General features: G+C 39.4%; 1 protein-coding gene across 1 annotated transcript in view; it reads left to right on the top strand.

The window, feature by feature from the left end:
* mul1 (mitochondrial E3 ubiquitin protein ligase 1) overlaps window positions 1-17,824 on the top strand; it is a 50,688-nt gene that overhangs the window by 15,162 nt on the left and 17,702 nt on the right. The gene's annotated exons all lie outside the window — the stretch shown is intronic.

The following is a 17,824-nucleotide window of genomic DNA, read 5'->3' as shown; positions in this document are numbered from 1 at the left end:
CTTGTCATTTTCCCTCCAAAATGTCATGTGACTCATTAAAGGAGTGCTTTCAGCATTGCTGCAGAGATTAAAGAGGTGGGGAGTCAGCCTGTTAGTGCTGAGACCATACGCCATACTCTACATCAAATTGGTGTGCATGGCTGTCACCCCAGGAGGAAGCCTCTTCTGAAGACGGTACACAAGAAAGCCCGCAAACAATTTGCTGAAGACATGTCAACAAAGCACTTGGATTACTGGAACCATGTCCTATAGTCTGATGAGATGAAGATTAATTTGTTTGGTTCCGATGGTCTTAAGCATGTGTGGCGGCGACCAGGTGAGGAGTACAAAGATAAGTGTGTCATGCCTACAGTCAAGCATGGTGGTGGGAATGACCCACTTCACAGTGGGTATGAGGTGCTTTTCAGCATGCGCATCTTTTGTGGCACGCCAGACCCACTTAGAGTGTTTGGTTCCAAAAAGCTCAATCTTGGTCTCATCTGACCAAAGCACACGGTCCCAGTTGAAGCCTGGGACCCACTGTGAAGTATGGGGGTGGGTCAGTGATGCTGTGAGGCTGTTTCGCTTCCAAAGGCCCTGGGAACCTTGTTAGGGTGCATGGCATCATGAATGCTTTGAAATACCAGGACATTTTAAATCAAAATCTGTTGCCCTCTGCCCGAAAGCTGAAGATGGGTCGTCACTGGGTCTTTCAGCAAGACAGTGACCCTAAACATTTGGCCAAATCTACACAGAAATGGTTCACCAGACACAAAATCAAGCTCCTCCCATGGCCATCTCAGTCCCCAGACCTTGTTTTGTTGGCAAAAAGGGGTTGTGCAAAGTATTAACACCAGGGGTGCTAATAATTGTGACACACATTATTTGATGTCAAATAATTATTTCTGTATGTGGGATTTTTTCCCCACTGAATAAATGCACTTGTATTGAAGGTTGGATTTTTATCTTTTTTTTCCATTAAGGTCCCATATTATTAGAATTTTAAAAAACGATTAGAAGGTAAAAACACATCTTTACCAGGGGTTCCAATAATTATGGAGGGCACTGTACGTAGTTCAGTGCGATGTACTCACTTTTGTTGGCAGGGGTTTAGATATTAATGGCTATATTTTGAGTTATTTTTAGTGAAAAAATAATTATCTCTATTATATAAGCTGCACACAGACTTATTTTCATTGTGTCAAAGTATCATTTTGTCAGTGTTGTCCCATGCAAAGATATACTTAAATATCTGCAAATATGCGAGGGGTGTACTCACTTTTGTGATACACTGTAGTACTAAACGTGTATTAGTGTTTGCCTTTGATTTGAGCTATCTTTTCTTCTTTCTTTACTCATTGACTGCAAGCTTAAATATATGTACAGTATTCTCACATTATGTGCTGTGGTCTTTAGTAGGGGTGTAAATCTTAGGACAACGATATGATATTGGGTGATATGACAACGTCTGCCTCAATTTAATTATGATATGATTCAAGAGCCTTTGATTGATTTTTTTAATGATGTGTACATAATATAGGAATGTGCCGGTATGAGATTCTGATGGTATGATAGCCTTAAACCAAAATATCACGGTTTCACAGTATCATGGTATTGCAATGACAGCTCTAAAATGTGTTACTTTGAGATATCTGGGTTAAAAAAAAAACAAAAAAACTTTAAACAGGAATTTTTATTTTCAAAACACATTAGCAAATTGGAACATAAGTATAATGTTAAGTTAAAATATATATACAGTGGGGAGAACAAGTATTTGATACACTGCCAATTTTGCTGGTTTTCCCACTTGCAAAGCATGTAGAGGTCTGTAATTTGTATCATAAGTTCTCAACTGTGAGGGACGGAATCTAATACAAAAAAAAAAACAACAGAATATCATGTTGTATGATTTTTGAATAATAAATTTGCATTTAATTGCATGAAATAAGTATTTGATACATCACAAAAATCGAACTTAATATTCGATACGGAAACCTTTGTTTGCTATTACAGATACCAAACGTTTCCTGTAGTCCTTGACAAGGTTTGCACACACTGCAGCAGGGATTTTGGCCCACTCCTCCATGCAGATCTTCTCCAGAGCCTTCAGGTTTCGGGGCAGCTCCCGGGCAACACGGACTTTCAGCTCCCTCTATAGATTTTCTATCGGGTTCAGATCTGGTGACTGGCTAGGCCATTCCAGGACCTTAAGATGCTTCTTACGGAGCCACTCTTTAGTTGCCTTGGCTGTGTGCTTTGGGTCGTTGTCATGCTGGAAGACCCAGCCACGACCCATCTTCAGGGCTCTCACTGAAGGAAGGAGGTTGTCAGCCAAGATCTGGCGATACATAGCCCCATCCATCCTCCCCTCACTTCGGTGCAGTCGTCCTGTACCCTTGGCAGAGAAGCAGCCCCAAAAAATGATGTTTCCTCCTCCATGTTTCACGGTTGGGATGGTGTTCTTGGGGTTGTACTCATCCTTCTTTTTCCTCCAAACACGACGAGCCGAGTTTAGACCAAAAAGTTCCATTTTGGTCTCATCCGACCACATGATCTCCCATTGCTCCTCTGGATCATCCAGATGGTCAGTGGCAAACTTCAGACTTGTCTGGACATGCACTGGCTTCAGCAGCGGGACCTTGCGTGCGCTGTAGGATTTTAATCCATGACGGCGTAATGCGTTTCCGATTATTTTCTTTGAGACTGTCCTGACCAGGTCCTGCCGTGTAGTTCTGGGCTGATCCCTCAACTTCCTCATGATCAGTGATGCCCCATGAGGTGAGATCTTGCATGGAGTCCCAGAACGTGGCAGATTGACCGTCAACTTGAACTTCTTCCATTTTCTAATAATCGCTCCAACAGTTGTTACCTTCTCACCAAGCTGCTTGCTTATTTTCCTGTAGCCCATCCCAGTCTTGTGCAGGTCTATTATTTTATCCCTGATGTCCTTACACAGCTCTTTGGTCTTGGCCTTTGTGGAGAGGTTGGAGGTTGTTTGTTTGAGCATGTGAACAGGTGTCTTTTATACAGGTAACAAGTTCAAACAGGTGCAGTTACTTCCGGTAATGAATGGAGAACAGGAGGGGTTCTTAAAAAAGAACTAGGAGCCGAAATATTTACTAGTTGGTAATGTATCAAATACTTATTTCATGCAGTTAAATACAAATTTATTATTTAAAAATTATACAATGTGATTTTCTGGATTGTTGTAATAGATTCCGTCCCTCACAGTTGAAGAGAACTTATGATACAAATTACAGACCTCTACATGGCTTGCAAGTGGGAGAACCAGCAAAATCGGCAGTGGATCAAATACTTGTTCTCCCCACTGTATATATTTTTTTTAATTACAAAATATAACAGACATATTCTAAATACAATTAAAATAAATGCAGTCCTTTTAGTGAACCGAAACCCACAGCCACAGCTCAACATTATTACCATCCAGACAAAAATAATTAAATTATTTTCCGTAAAAAGCATGTGTGTATGACTCGTATCATGTTTACATTATACACACACTCTTTCTCAACACGGACAGTTGCCAGAAACAAAAAAAAAACAAAACACGTTTTACTACTGCTAGACACACTAAACACGCTGGAGTTAACTCTCGTAGCTGTTGGGAAACGTTCTTGACAGTGTTTACTAACCTTTAATTTTGTATAAATGCGAAATCATATTGGAGGTATTGCCTCCTCGGCAGCCACCCTCCACAAACATGTTTTACATGTCAGTTGGCCCTCGGTTAGCGGTGGCCGTCTGTAACCTTGCAGAAGTATTCCCATACCAGCGATTTTGTTTTCTTCGATGGGGGAAAAACTACAGGAGTTTTACGTCTTCCAGCCATCCTAAAACAAAACAAAACAAATCACTGTAAATTGGTAATTTCCAGAAGGGAAAAAATATACAGTACTGTGCAAAAATTTTAGGCAGGACACCTGCCTAAAACTTTTGCACAGTACTGTATATTTTTATTATATTATGTATATACAGGATATACTGTATGTATATATTTTCCCCAAGTGGAAGCTTCCATGATCCTGATAAATTCAATAATTAAAAAAATATATATACAGTACTTAGGCAGGTGTCCTGCCTAAAACTTTTGCACAGTACTGTATATTATTAGTACTGTAAATGAAATTGGGCTCATTACCTTCTGAATACCACCCATCGCACAGTTAGGATATGTTATCCTTATTGATTATTCTTGCACAAGACCCCCTCTTCCAAGCTGCTTTTTCCCCATTAAATGTTTAAGGGAATTTTGGAACGGTGCTTGTTACTTTTGCTTTATAGCAAGTCTGGCATTGTTGAGCTAGACTCTTCATCACACAACAGAGCAATGTAATCAATGAAAGGGGCCTTGTGAGAGTGCCCCACCTTTGGAAAGGCTGATTTATGTTCGGCAGGATGGTTGATAGTGAAACAGCAAGGCGCTCAGCAACGCTCCCGAAAGAAGATAAGAAAACAAATACATTACAAAATTAAAGATGATAGCTTTCGCAGAAAAATGCTGGGGCATTTGACAAGATGTTTGATATAAGGAAGGATTAATCATGAGCAAGAGTAAGAGGAAGCCATTATATGTGAAGTGCTACTTCATTCCGCTCATTATGTCATTAGAAGACAGACATGACAACTCGCTCTCAAACGCTAGGTTTCTCTAGCTGTATCACATTTGAGGGTTTTAAAGATGATCAAAAAAGATTCAACAGTAATCAAGCGTGAGGGCCCAAGAGAACTAAAAAGATGACAAAATAAAACTAAATTCAGCATTTTAGTAAACATGCTACTCTCATTGATAGTTAGTGATGATTTGGGTTCATTACAGAACATTACGGAACCGTTCAGGTTTGGCTTTAGAAGGAGTATAATCACTGAAAGCTACTTATCTAGCAATCATTTTAAACAATTATGCATCTCTATAGTGATAGTTTTGTATTCATTTGCTTTATGAAGTACACAAAGAAAGGGAAAAAAACTTTTGTGTAAAGTAGGGCTGCAGCTATCGAATATTTTAGTAATCGAGTAATCGACTGAAAATTCTATCGATTAATCGAGTAATCGGATAAAACAAATATATTTTTAGTAGGGCTGTCAAAATTATCGCGTTAACGCGTGGTAATTAATTTTTTAAATTAATCACGTTAAAATATTTGACGCAATTAACGCACATGTCCCGCTCAGAAAGTATTCTGACTTTTGGTTTTACAGCAAGGCTTTTTGCGCTGTCCAACAGCGAACTCTTGTGGTCGCTTTGCGACATGTTTTATTATTTTCTTCTTTTCTTTCTTCATTATGGCTGCACAACGTCTCGGGCTGATAATGTTGTGCTTATATGATCCTTGGACAAGATTTGTCTGTAAGTATGGTTTTTGTAAAGAATGTACATATTATGTTAGTAAGCGAAATGTTATATTTTTTGTATGAGACGCTTTTTGTTTATGTTTAGTGAACCTGTATAGCGTGCTAAGCTAACGTTGTTGCTAATGCAATGCTTGTGTACTTTTATTTTGTAGTTTTACGACGGTCTAAAGAGGATAATGGTTTGAGGCCATTTTATTAATAAATCAGATGAAAAAGGAAGAAGTCTAATTATTAAGGCGTCGTTCACTAGCTGTCTAGATTTGGAAAAAGTAGACGCTTCGGAGTGAGGACAGCATAGACAGATTTAAATGACAGTAGAGTGAAATGCCCACTACAGTCCTTATGTACCGTATGTTGAATGTATATATCCATCTTGTGTCTTATCTTTCCATTCCAACAATTTATTTTACAGAATATATATATAATTTACAGAAAAATATGGCATATTTTATAGATGGTTTGAATTGCGATTAATTGCGATTAATTACGATTAATTAATTTTTAAGCTGTAATTAACTCGATTAAAAATTTTAATCGTTTGACAGCCCTAATTTTTAGGTGAAGAGCAATTATAAATATACATGAGAAAACAAGACATTTCATCTAATCTTTAACCATTTTCAGTCAATGTCTTTATTTTCGATGTATATTGTTGAAAACAGCCAACAATTGCATCTCAGATGTAACTAGAATTTTAAAAAAAGACTAATTAACTGCTTTCACTCAAAAAACTTTTAGATCTTATTTAAAAAAAAAAAAAATCTATATGTATATATATATATATATATTTATATATATATATCTTACCTAAAAATGCCGTTACGCTTGATAACACACATCACTTAAAAGTTAGGATTTTTTCCCACGTGTTTCAATTGAATTTCTCTTTGTGTCAAGCCATTTTTAAGTTCTAGTTAAGTTTTAAGTTAGTCTAAACTGTAAGTCCTGATAGGATTTTGAGTTTTTGCAGTGTTCAAAATAAATGTACGATACAGGCTGTATTGGAGCACATTAGGGACCAGTGCTACTTGGTGTTTTATCCAGCAATGACTACTGAGCTAAAATTGATAGATAGCATGATTAAGTTTTTATTTTACACCCTCATCACTCCACAATGCTATGTTATGTTAAAGCCTGTATGTAAGACACGTTAGCCACGCATCGACAGTGGTCATAATTAATTGAAACCTAGCCCTCCGCAGGGCTAACGTTACGTGAGCTAGTAGCGACAGTAACGTTAATCTTATTAATTAGCACTTTAGGCTCAAACACACTAGAAACGTCAACGTCGCGTCAACGATCCCGCCGCGATAACACACCAGTGACGCTCGGCGTCAATTTCCATAGGACGCGTATCACGAGCAGCGCGTCTGTGGAGCGGCTCGATCGGTTGACGCGAGGATTGCAAGATCGCGCGAGAATAGCACTTTGCCTTTCAGACCCCGCGTATTGGCCAGCTTTCTTTTTGAAAGAAAGAAGAAAAAAGAAGTCATGTGCTAAAGCAAAAAGCAATCCCAATGACAAAGATTTTAACATTTTTTTTCTTATGAACATTTTTCTAAGCTTTATTGATGTTTTTTCTCAAGTTAAAGCACCACGCAGGAATTAATTTAATTGTGTAGCAGGATTTGTGTATTATTCGTATTAATGGCAGGTGTTTTAGCTCATTTCAGTTTATTTTATTTATATAGTAAGTTACGATTTCATATTATTTTGAAAATCGACCGGATCCACCGTATTTTTACTCGAATGACTTCCGGCCTGCCCGATCCTACCTAGTAGTATTGACGCAGGGGGGCTGCGTCTCGCGTCAAAAAACAAACTCTGCTGTTCTTTTCGCGTGCGTCGCGTTTAGCGCTTCTGGGACGCGTCTAACACGCGGACGCACTACGACTGGTCTGCATTGGCTGATTGACTTTAACGGCCGCATTTCGAAGCGTAATCGCGGCGAGATCGTTGACGCGGCGTTCACGTTGCTGGTATGTTTGAGCCTTTAGCGCCCTTTATTAGCGCTTAGCGCTCTACTGCTTTAAGATGGCGGCTGTTTACTAATGCTGCCCAGACGCGGCCGAGTCTGTCATTTCGCATCTAGTTCAACAAAAATGTGATCTCTGAGACGCATCAGACGCTACCTGTACCAACGTAGCATCGTGCGGGCTAGTATTGAGCAACGTCGGCGTCGTTTGTGGCGGCTGTCGGCTGCAGTAAGTTTTTTTTTTCTCTCCTTCTTCCTCTCCGCTCATGACAGCGCGTTGTCCCGTATTAAAAGTAGTCTTGGCGCTCCTTGGCGAAAAAATGATTTTTGACCGTTTTTGAAATTTTGAAAAATGCGTAAGTACCCCCCCTTACAAAAAAATCAAAATTTGATTTTTCTCAAAAGTCAACTTTTTGGGCATATTTGGGCTCTGCCGAGAGTCCTGACATGTTTTTAGAACGTTTCCCGGCGCTCCTTGGCCCAAAAGTGTTTTTTGACCGTTTTTGAAATTTTGAAAAATGCGTAAGTACCCCCCCTTACAAAAACTTCAAAAATTGACTTTTCTCAAAAGTCAACTCTTTGGGCAAATTTGGGCTCTGCCGAGAGTCCTGACATGTTTTTAGAACGTTTCTCTGCGCGCCTTGGCGAAAAAGTGTTTTTTGACCGTTTTTGAAATTTTGAAAAATGCGTAAGTACCCCCCCTTACAAAAAAGTCAAAAATTGACTTTTCTCAAAAGTCAAATTTTTGGGCATATTTGGGCTCTGCCGAGAGTCCTGACATGTTTTTAGAATGTTTCCCGGCGCTCCTTGGCAAAAAAAATTATTTTTGACCGTTTTTGAAATTTTGAAAAATTCGTAAGTACCCCCCCTTACAAAAAAGTCAAAAATTGACTTTTCTCAAAAGTCAACTTTTTGGGCATATTTTGGCTCTGCCGAGAGTCCTGACATGTTTTTAGAACGTTTCCCGGCGCTCCTTGGCCCAAAAGTGTTTTTTGACCGTTTTTGAAATTTTGAAAAATGTGTAAATACCCCCCCCCCCCCCCTTACAAAAAAGTCAAAAATTGACTTTTCTCAAAAGTCAAATTTTTGGGAATATTTGGGCTCTGTCGAGAGTCCTGACATGTTTTTAGAACGTTTCTCGGCGCTCCTTATTGAGAAAATAATTTTTAACCGTTTTTGAAATTTTGAAAAATGCGTAAGTACGCCCCCTTACAAAAAAGTCAAAATTTGACTTTTCTCAAAAGTCAACTTCTTGGGCATATTTGGGCTCTGCCGAGAGTCCTGACATGTTTTTAGAACGTTTCCCGGCGTTACTTGGCCCAAAAGTGTTTTTTGACCGTTTTTGAAATTTTGAAAAATGCGTAAGTACCCCCCCTTTTGCCCAAAAGTGTTTTTTGACCGTTTTTGAAATTTTGAAAAATGCGTAAGTACCCCTCCTTACAAAAAAGTCAAAAATTGACATTTCTCAAAAGTCAACTTTTTGGGCATATTTGGGCTCTGCCGAGAGTCCTGACATGTTTTTAGAACGTTTCCCGGCGCTCCTTGGCCCAAAAGTGTTTTTTGACCGTATTTGAAATTTTGAAAAATGCATAAGTACCCCCCCTTACAAAAAAAGTCAAAAATTTACTTTTCTCAAAAGTCAACTTTTTGGGCATATTTGGGCTCTGCCGAGAGTCCTGACATGTTTTTAGAACGTTTCCCGGCACTCCTTGGCAAAAAAATGATTTTTGACCGTTTTTGAAATTTTGAAAAATGCGTAAGTACCCCCCTTGACAAAAAAGTCAAAAATTGACTTTTCTCAAAAGTAAACTTTTTCGGCATATTTGGGCTCTGCCGAGAGTCCTGACATGTTTTTAGAACGTTTCCCGGCGCTCCTTGGCCCAAAAGTGTTTTTTGACTGTATTTGAAATTTTGAAAAATGCATAAGTACCCCCCCTTACAAAAAAGTCAAAAATTTACTTTTCTCAAAAGTAAACTTTTTGGGCATATTTGGGCTCTGCCGAGAGTCCTCACATGTTTTTAGAACGTTTCCCGGCGCTCCTTGGCGAAAAAATGATTTTTGACCGTTTTTGAAATTTTGAAAAATGCGTAAGTACCCCCCCTTACATAAAAATCAAAATTTGACCTTTCTCAAAAGTCAACTTTTTGGGCATATTTGGGCTATGCCGAGAGTCCTGACATGTTTTTAGAACGTTTCCCGGCGCTCATTGGCCCAAAAGTGTTTTATGACCGTTTTTGAAATTTTGAAAAATGCGTAAGTACCACCCCTTACATAAAAGTCAAAAATTGACTTTTCTCAAAAGTCTACTTTTTCGGCATATTTGGGTTCTGCGGAGAGTCCTGACATGTTTTTAGAATGTTTCCCGGCGCTCCTTGGCAAAAAAAATTATTTTTGACCGTTTTTGAAATTTTGAAAAATGCGTAAGTACCCGCCCTTACAAAAAATCAAAATTTGACCTTTCTCAAAAGTCAACTTTTTGGGCATATTTGGGCTCTGCCGAGAGTCCTGACATGTTTTTAGAACGTTTCCTGGCGCTCATTGGCCCAAAAGTGTTTTTTGACCGTTTTTGAAATTTTGAAAAATGCGTAAGTACCCCCCCTAACAAAAAAGTCAAAGTTGACCTTTCTCAAAAGTCAACTTTTTGGGCATATTTGGGCTCTGCCGAGAGTCCTGACATGTTTTTAGAACGTTTCCCGGCACTCCTTGGCAAAAAAATGATTTTTGACCGTTTTTGAAATTTTGAAAAATGCGTAAGTACCCCCCTTGACAAAAAAGTCAAAAATTGACTTTTCTCAAAAGTAAACTTTTTCGGCATATTTGGGCTCTGCCGAGAGTCCTGACATGTTTTTAGAACGTTTCCCGGCGCTCCTTGGCCCAAAAGTGTTTTTTGACTGTATTTGAAATTTTGAAAAATGCATAAGTACCCCCCCTTACAAAAAAGTCAAAAATTTACTTTTCTCAAAAGTAAACTTTTTGGGCATATTTGGGCTCTGCCGAGAGTCCTCACATGTTTTTAGAACGTTTCCCGGCGCTCCTTGGCGAAAAAATGATTTTTGACCGTTTTTGAAATTTTGAAAAATGCGTAAGTACCCCCCCTTACATAAAAATCAAAATTTGACCTTTCTCAAAAGTCAACTTTTTGGGCATATTTGGGCTATGCCGAGAGTCCTGACATGTTTTTAGAACGTTTCCCGGCGCTCATTGGCCCAAAAGTGTTTTATGACCGTTTTTGAAATTTTGAAAAATGCGTAAGTACCACCCCTTACATAAAAGTCAAAAATTGACTTTTCTCAAAAGTCTACTTTTTCGGCATATTTGGGTTCTGCGGAGAGTCCTGACATGTTTTTAGAATGTTTCCCGGCGCTCCTTGGCAAAAAAAATTATTTTTGACCGTTTTTGAAATTTTGAAAAATGCGTAAGTACCCGCCCTTACAAAAAATCAAAATTTGACCTTTCTCAAAAGTCAACTTTTTGGGCATATTTGGGCTCTGCCGAGAGTCCTGACATGTTTTTAGAACGTTTCCTGGCGCTCATTGGCCCAAAAGTGTTTTTTGACCGTTTTTGAAATTTTGAAAAATGCGTAAGTACCCCCCCTAACAAAAAAGTCAAAGTTGACCTTTCTCAAAAGTCAACTTTTTGGGCATATTTGGGCTCTGCCGAGAGTCCTGACATGTTTTTAGAACGTTTCCCGGCGCTCATTGGCCCAAAAGTGTTTTTTGACCGTTTTTGAAATTTTGAAAAATGCATAAGTACCCCCCCTTACAAAAAAGTCAAAAATTGACTTTTCTCAAAAGTCTACTTCTTGGGCATATTTGGGCTCTGCCGAGAGTCTTGACATGTTTTTAGAACGTTTCCCGGCACTCCTTGGCGAAAAAATGATTTTTGACCGTTTTTGAAATTTTGAAAAATGCGTAAGTACCCCCCCTTACAAAAAAGTCAAAAATTGACTTTTCTCAAAAGTCAACTTTTTGGGCATATTTGGGCTCTGCCGAGAGTCCTGACATGTTTTTAGAACGTTTCCCTGCGCTCCTTGGCCCAAAATAGTTTTTTGACCGTTTTTGAAATTTTGAAAAATGCATAAGTACCCCCCCTAACAAAAAATCAAAATTTGACTTTTCTCAAAAGTAAACTTTTTTGGCATATTTGGGCTCTGCCGAGAGTCCTGACATGTTTTTAGAATGTTTCCCGGCGCTCCTTGGCAAAAAAAAAGATTTTTGACGGTTTTTGAAATTTTGAAAAATGCGTAAGTACCCCCCCTTACAAAAAAGTCAAAAGTTAACCTTTCTCAAAAGTCAACTTTTTGGGCATATTTGGGCTTTGCCGAGAGTCCTGACATGTTTTTAGAACGTTTCCCGGCGCTCATTGGCCCAAAAGTGTTTTTTGACCGTTTTTGAAATTTTGAAAAATGCGTAAGTACCCCCCCTTACAAAAAAGTCAAAAATGGACTTTTCTTAAAAGTCAACTTTTTGGGCATATTTGGGCTCTGCCGAGAGTCCTGACATGTTTTTAGAACGTTTCCCGGCGCTCCTTGGCCCAAAAGTGTTTTTTGACCGTTTTTGAAATTTTGAAAAATGCGTAAGTACCCCCCCTTACAAAAAAGTCAAAATTGGACTTTTCTCAAAAGTCTACTTCTTGGGAATATTTGGGCTCTGCCGAGAGTCCTGACATGTTTTTAGAACGTTTCCCGGCGCTCCTTGGTGAAAAAATGATTTTTGACGGTTTTTGAAATTTTGAAAAATGCGTAAGTACCCCACCTTACAAAAAAGTAAAAAATTGACTTTTCTCAAAAGTCAACTTTTTGGGCATATTTGGGCTCTGCCGAGAGTCCTGGCATGTTTTTAGAACGTTTCCCGGCACTCCTTGGCCCAAAAGTGTTTTTTGACCGTATTTGAAGTTTTGAAAAATGCGTAAGTACCCCCCCTTACAAAAAAGTAAAAAATTGACCTTTCTCAAAAGTCAACTTTTTGGGCATATTTGGGCTCTGCCGAGAGTCCTGACATGTTTTTAGAACGTTTCTCGGCGCTCCTTATTGAGAAAATAATTTTTGACCGTTTTTGAAATTTTGAAAAATGCGTAAGTACCCCCCCCCTTACAAAAAAGTCAAAAATTGACTTTTCTCAAAAGTCAACTTTTTGGGCATATTTGGGCTCTGCCGAGAGTCCTGACATGTTTTTAGAACGTTTCCCGGCACTCCTTGGCCCAAAAGTGTTTTTTGACCGTTTTTGAAATTTTGAAAAATGTGTAAGTACCCCCCGCCCCTTACAAATAAGTCAAAAATTGACTTTTCTCAAAAGTCAAATTTTTGGGAATATTTGGGCTCTGCCGAGAGTCCTGACATGTTTTTAGAACGTTTCTCGGCGCTCCTTATTGAGAAAATAATTTTTAACCGTTTTTGAAATTTTGAAAAATGCATAAGTACGCCCCCTTACAAAAAAGTCAAAAATGGACTTTTCTCAAAAGTCTACTTCTTGGGAATATTTGGGCTCTGCCGAGAGTCCTGACATGTTTTTAGAACGTTTCCCGGCGCTCCTTGGTGAAAAAATGATTTTTGACGGTTTTTGAAATTTTGAAAAATGCGTAAGTAACCCCCCCCCCCTTACAAAAAAGTAAAATATTGACTTTTCTCAAAAGTCAACTTTTTGGGCATATTTGGGCTCTGCCGAGAGTCCTGACATGTTTTTAGAACGTTTCCCGGCACTCCTTGGCCCAAAAGTGTTTTTTGACCGTTTTTGAAAAATGCGTAAGTACCCCCCCTTACAAAAAAGTCAAAAATTGACCTTTCTCAAAAGTCAACTTTTTGGGCATATTTGGGCTCTGCCGAGAGTCCTGACATGTTTTTAGAACGTTTCCCGGCGCTCCTTGGCCCAAAAGTGTTTTTTGACCGTATTTGAAATTTTGAAAAATGCGTAATTACCCCCCCTTACAAAAAACTCAAAAATTTACTTTTCTCAAAAGTCAACTTTTTGGGCATATTTGGGCTCTGCCGAGAGTACTGACATGTTTTTAGAACGTTTCCCGGCGCTCCTTGGCCCAAAAGTGTTTTTTGACCGTTTTTGAAATTTTGAAAAATGCGTAAGTACCCCCCCTTACAAAAAAGTCAAAAATTGACTTTTCTCAAAAGTCAACTTTTTGGGCATATTTGGGCTCTACCGAGAGTACTGACATGTTTTTAGAACTTTTCCCGGCACTCCTTGGCCCAAAAGTGTTTTTTGACCGTTTTTGAAATTTTGAAAAATGCGTAACTACCCCTCCTGAAGCGTTCAGCAGCAACCCATTCATAGACGGGACTTCTTGGCGAAAGTGAGTGGTGGCGGTCGTTTTGGATGGACCGGAAAGTGTTGACTCTTGAGTGAATTTTCGCTGAGGAGCGGGGCCCAAATTGAGATTTGTTCTATTTTTACAGCGCCGCCGTGATAACGTCAACAACGCATCCAATAGCAGAGGGGCATGCGTCTATCTGTGCTTTCATGTTTTTTCAGCGGACGGATACGCACAAATCATGGCCGACGAAACCTTGATAAATCCGCTTTTTTAAACTTTCGCAAACTCTGACACACTCAAAAAATGACATTTATACCTCTCTTTGCTAAGCTAAATGTTACCACGATCAGAGGTGGGTAATAACGCTTCACATGTACTCCGTTACATTTACTTGAGTAACTTTTGGAGAAAAATGTACTTCTAAGAGTAGTTTTACTAAGATATACTTTCAACTTGAGTAGATCTGTGAAGAAAAAAACGCTACTCTTACTCTGCTACTTTGGGCTACACGAGAGTCGTTATTAGTCGCCTCTTTATTTTACATATAAGATTTATTATTTTCTATGTCAGTGATGCTTAGAGTAAAGACATGCCTAGTGTATTACCGGGGTAGCTCTACCGATTTCACCAATGAGACGTCGCAACAATAATCACATGACTCCATTATACCAATCAGACACAAGCTTGCCGTTCTATCTTCATGCCAGCCTGTTCAATCATGTGGTGTCTTTAAAGCGCCATAAAAAATTAAGTATTTAATAAAAAGTGCTGGATTTTAACTTCTCTCCCAGTTTTTTGGGCACCCATTGACCACGGAAAACCGGAGATATGATCCTTTTAATTTCAAAATAGTAATTATGAAGGAGAACTTCACTATTCAAACTCGGAACTATTTTCTCCACCAGAGGGCAGTCATGCTCTTTGGATGAAAAATGGTTCATTTATTTAATTTTTTCTCTCTCATCGGAATTCAGTGTTTTTTGGGGGGGGGTATTTCTTTGGCTTAATGTGGTTATGTAATGGACTATTGTACAGTATCATTATAACAACAGTCCATATAGATTACTTTGTGCTCAGAAAATAAGACCATTGTTTAAAAAAAAAAAAAAAATCCATTAAAATATAAGCAGTTTCTCACATTGTTACTCATTACTTTTTTACTTGTACTTAAGTACATTTTTTGGACGACTACTTTTACTTCTTTTACTTTTACTTGAGTAATATTATTTTTGAGTAACGCTACTCTTACTTGAGTAAAATTAGGCGGAGTTTGACTTTTGTGGCGGGGGGGCAAAACATGTTGATGACCCCGAAACACAGTGTCAGCAATTAAATTAACTAACAAGATATATGCTCGGATAGTAACTTAGCCCACGCTCGTACATACAGGTATCCCAACTGTGTGTGCGTGCATGTGTGAGCACACGCGTTTTTCTGTCTTACCTAGTGGAGAAGTAGACGGGCATCCTTTTTGACTAAATATTCCAGCCATGAATATTTATAAAAATACGTTGAAAATTAGCGTTTCTTGTTTCCCATAATTTTTGAGGGGAATTCTAAATCAGGCTGCTTAGGAAAGCTATGTTTGGCCAATATAGTCATCCATTGAGTATAGTACACCCGGTGGTGGCTCTGTTGTACAATTAAAGTATTTAGTGGGGCAAACTGAAACGCCGCTCACCATTTTGGCGGTGCTCTCCGGTGTTTTATGGTCCACATCTTCAATCCTTGGTTCTCGCTCAGTAGTTGTTATCGCTTTTGAAAGTTGTGGTTTGAAAAAATTACCAATATCCCTCTTGCATCTTCTGTCCTCAGGTGGTTTTGGCTAAGCAAAGTAAATGACATCTCTAAGGTGCTAGTCAGTGATCTGTTCAAAAAATAATTTTGACCCATTATAAAAATATTTTTTGTTCATTTCCTTCATTTTTGTTGTTTGTTTTACTGCTTTTAAATTTTTATAGACAACATTTTACCGGCAAAGTCTTCATTTTAAATTTATACATAGGACAGTCAATTACGTGCAATGACATTTGCGGCCATCAGGGGATGGGGCCTCCCCTTCATCTCCGCAAATGCGTGGACCGCTCTTCACACTGGGCTGATGCTAGTGTGAAAAGGCCTTAACTCTTTTATTGAAAACAGTTCTTTACATATTGTACTTGTTTAGTATATCAGGAAAATGTTAAATATACAGTGGGGCAAATAAGTATTTAGTCAACCACTAATTGTGCAAGTTCTCCCACTTGAAAATATTAGAGAGGCATGTAACTGTCAACATGGGTAAACCTCAACCATGAGAGACAGAATGTGGAAAAAAAACCCCAGAAAATCACATTGTTTGAATTTTAAAGAAATGATTTGCAAATCATGGTGGAAAAGAAGTATTTGGTCAATACCAAAAGTTCATCTCAGTACTTTGTTATGTACACTTTGTTGGCAATAACGGAGGCCAAACGTTTTCTGGAACTCTTCACAAGCTTTTTACACACTGTTGCTGGTATTTTGGCCCATTCCTCCATGCAGATCTCCTTTAGAGCAGTGATGTTTTAGGGCTGTCATTGGACAACACGGACTTTCAACTCCCTCCACAGATTTTCTATGAGGTTGAGATCTGGAGACTGGCTATAGGCCACTCCAGTGGCCTATACTACGAACCGAGTTCAACCTCCCCAGAAGTAATCCAGTTTACCATCGGGTAACCGGAGTTGACAAAACCTGGTTGTCTAGTTTGTGGTCAATCGGTGCTACGACGCTGATTATGAGGTAGATTAGTCGAACCTGTGTCAACCCAGTCAGAGTTACTGTGCGTTCACATAAAAGGGGGCGGTGACCAGAGTCAAACACTACTTGTGACGATGGCACGGGCACCTTACTTCACGGAGGAGGAATGCGCGATGATCATGCGGAATTATGAGGAATTAAAATCCACCCTCACCGCGAAATCCAACACCGCTTCGGCGAGTAGAGCGCAACGGGTCTGTTGACAGCGAATTTACAGATCGTGTGATTTGTGAATGCGTCAATATGCCAGTTTACTTATGTCCATGAAAAGAAATAAAGCCTGCTGTCAGGACAATAAAATAAGATTTGGTACATTAACAGTAAGAAATAATTGTCACGCATCACCACACGAAACAGGATGATTGTATGTTTAGTCCCCTTGACTGTACGAATACGTATGTTTTTTTTTTTTAGTTTGGGCCTAAAAAATCCAGCCCGACCCGAGTCCGATCAATAAACTTGATTTGCAGGCCCGAGCCCGACAAAAAAAAAAAAGTTGTATTTGTGAGGACTCAGGAGAAGAAGGAAATGCGGGGATGCCATGCGTTGTTGCGTAAATAAAAGCCCGTCTTTTGTAACGATTTTTCACAGTTAAACAAGACTGTAAGATGCATATTCAATAAACATTTATATCTTTTATATTTGTGCGTCTGTCCTATCAGTGGATTTGACATTTAATTTAATCTCCTCGAGTTGGCAGAAAAAGTACGTCCAAGTACGCTGTCATTGTCAGGAGGACACGTCCGCGGAGGAGTGCTGTTTAAATAGAGCGTGGTTAATTGGAATCCTGATGTTAAGCAAGATCTAACTCTGACACGACCAGGTTTGGCGTGTGGCGTGTGTTGCAATGGCAACACTTCTCGGTTCCAACATATCCACCTTTCGTAGTCTCGCATAGCCGCGAACTTACGTCGCACGTGATAAAGTTACTCTCGAAGTTACCCTGCTAAGCCAGAAAACCGGCTTCGTAGTATAGGCCACAGGACCTTGAAATGCTTCTTACGAAGCCACTACTTTGTTGCCCTGGCTGTGTGTTTGGGATCATTGTTATGCTGAAAGACCCAGCCACGTCTCATGTTCAATGCCCTTGCTGATGGAAGGAGATTTTGAGTGAAAATCTCCTTCCATCAGCAAGGGCATACATGGCCCGATTCATTCTTTCCTTTACACAGATCAGTCGTCCTGGTCCCTTTGCAGAAAAACAGCCCCAAAGCATGATGTTTCCACCCCTATGCTTCGCAGTGAGTATGGTGTTCTTCGGATGCAAGTGAGTATTCTTTCTCCTCCAAACATGAGAACCTGTGTTTCTACCAAAAAATGCTATTTTGGTTTCATCTGACCATAACACATTCTCCCAGTCCTCTTCTGGATCTTCCAAATGCTCTCTAGCAAACAGTAGACGGGCCTGGACGTGTACTGGCTTCAGCACGGGGACATGTCTGGCAGTGCAGGAT

Source organism: Corythoichthys intestinalis, chromosome 2 (assembly GCF_030265065.1).
Source record: "Corythoichthys intestinalis isolate RoL2023-P3 chromosome 2, ASM3026506v1, whole genome shotgun sequence".
NCBI lineage: Eukaryota > Metazoa > Chordata > Actinopteri > Syngnathiformes > Syngnathidae > Corythoichthys > Corythoichthys intestinalis.
This window is presented reverse-complemented; position numbering and strand designations above follow the sequence as displayed.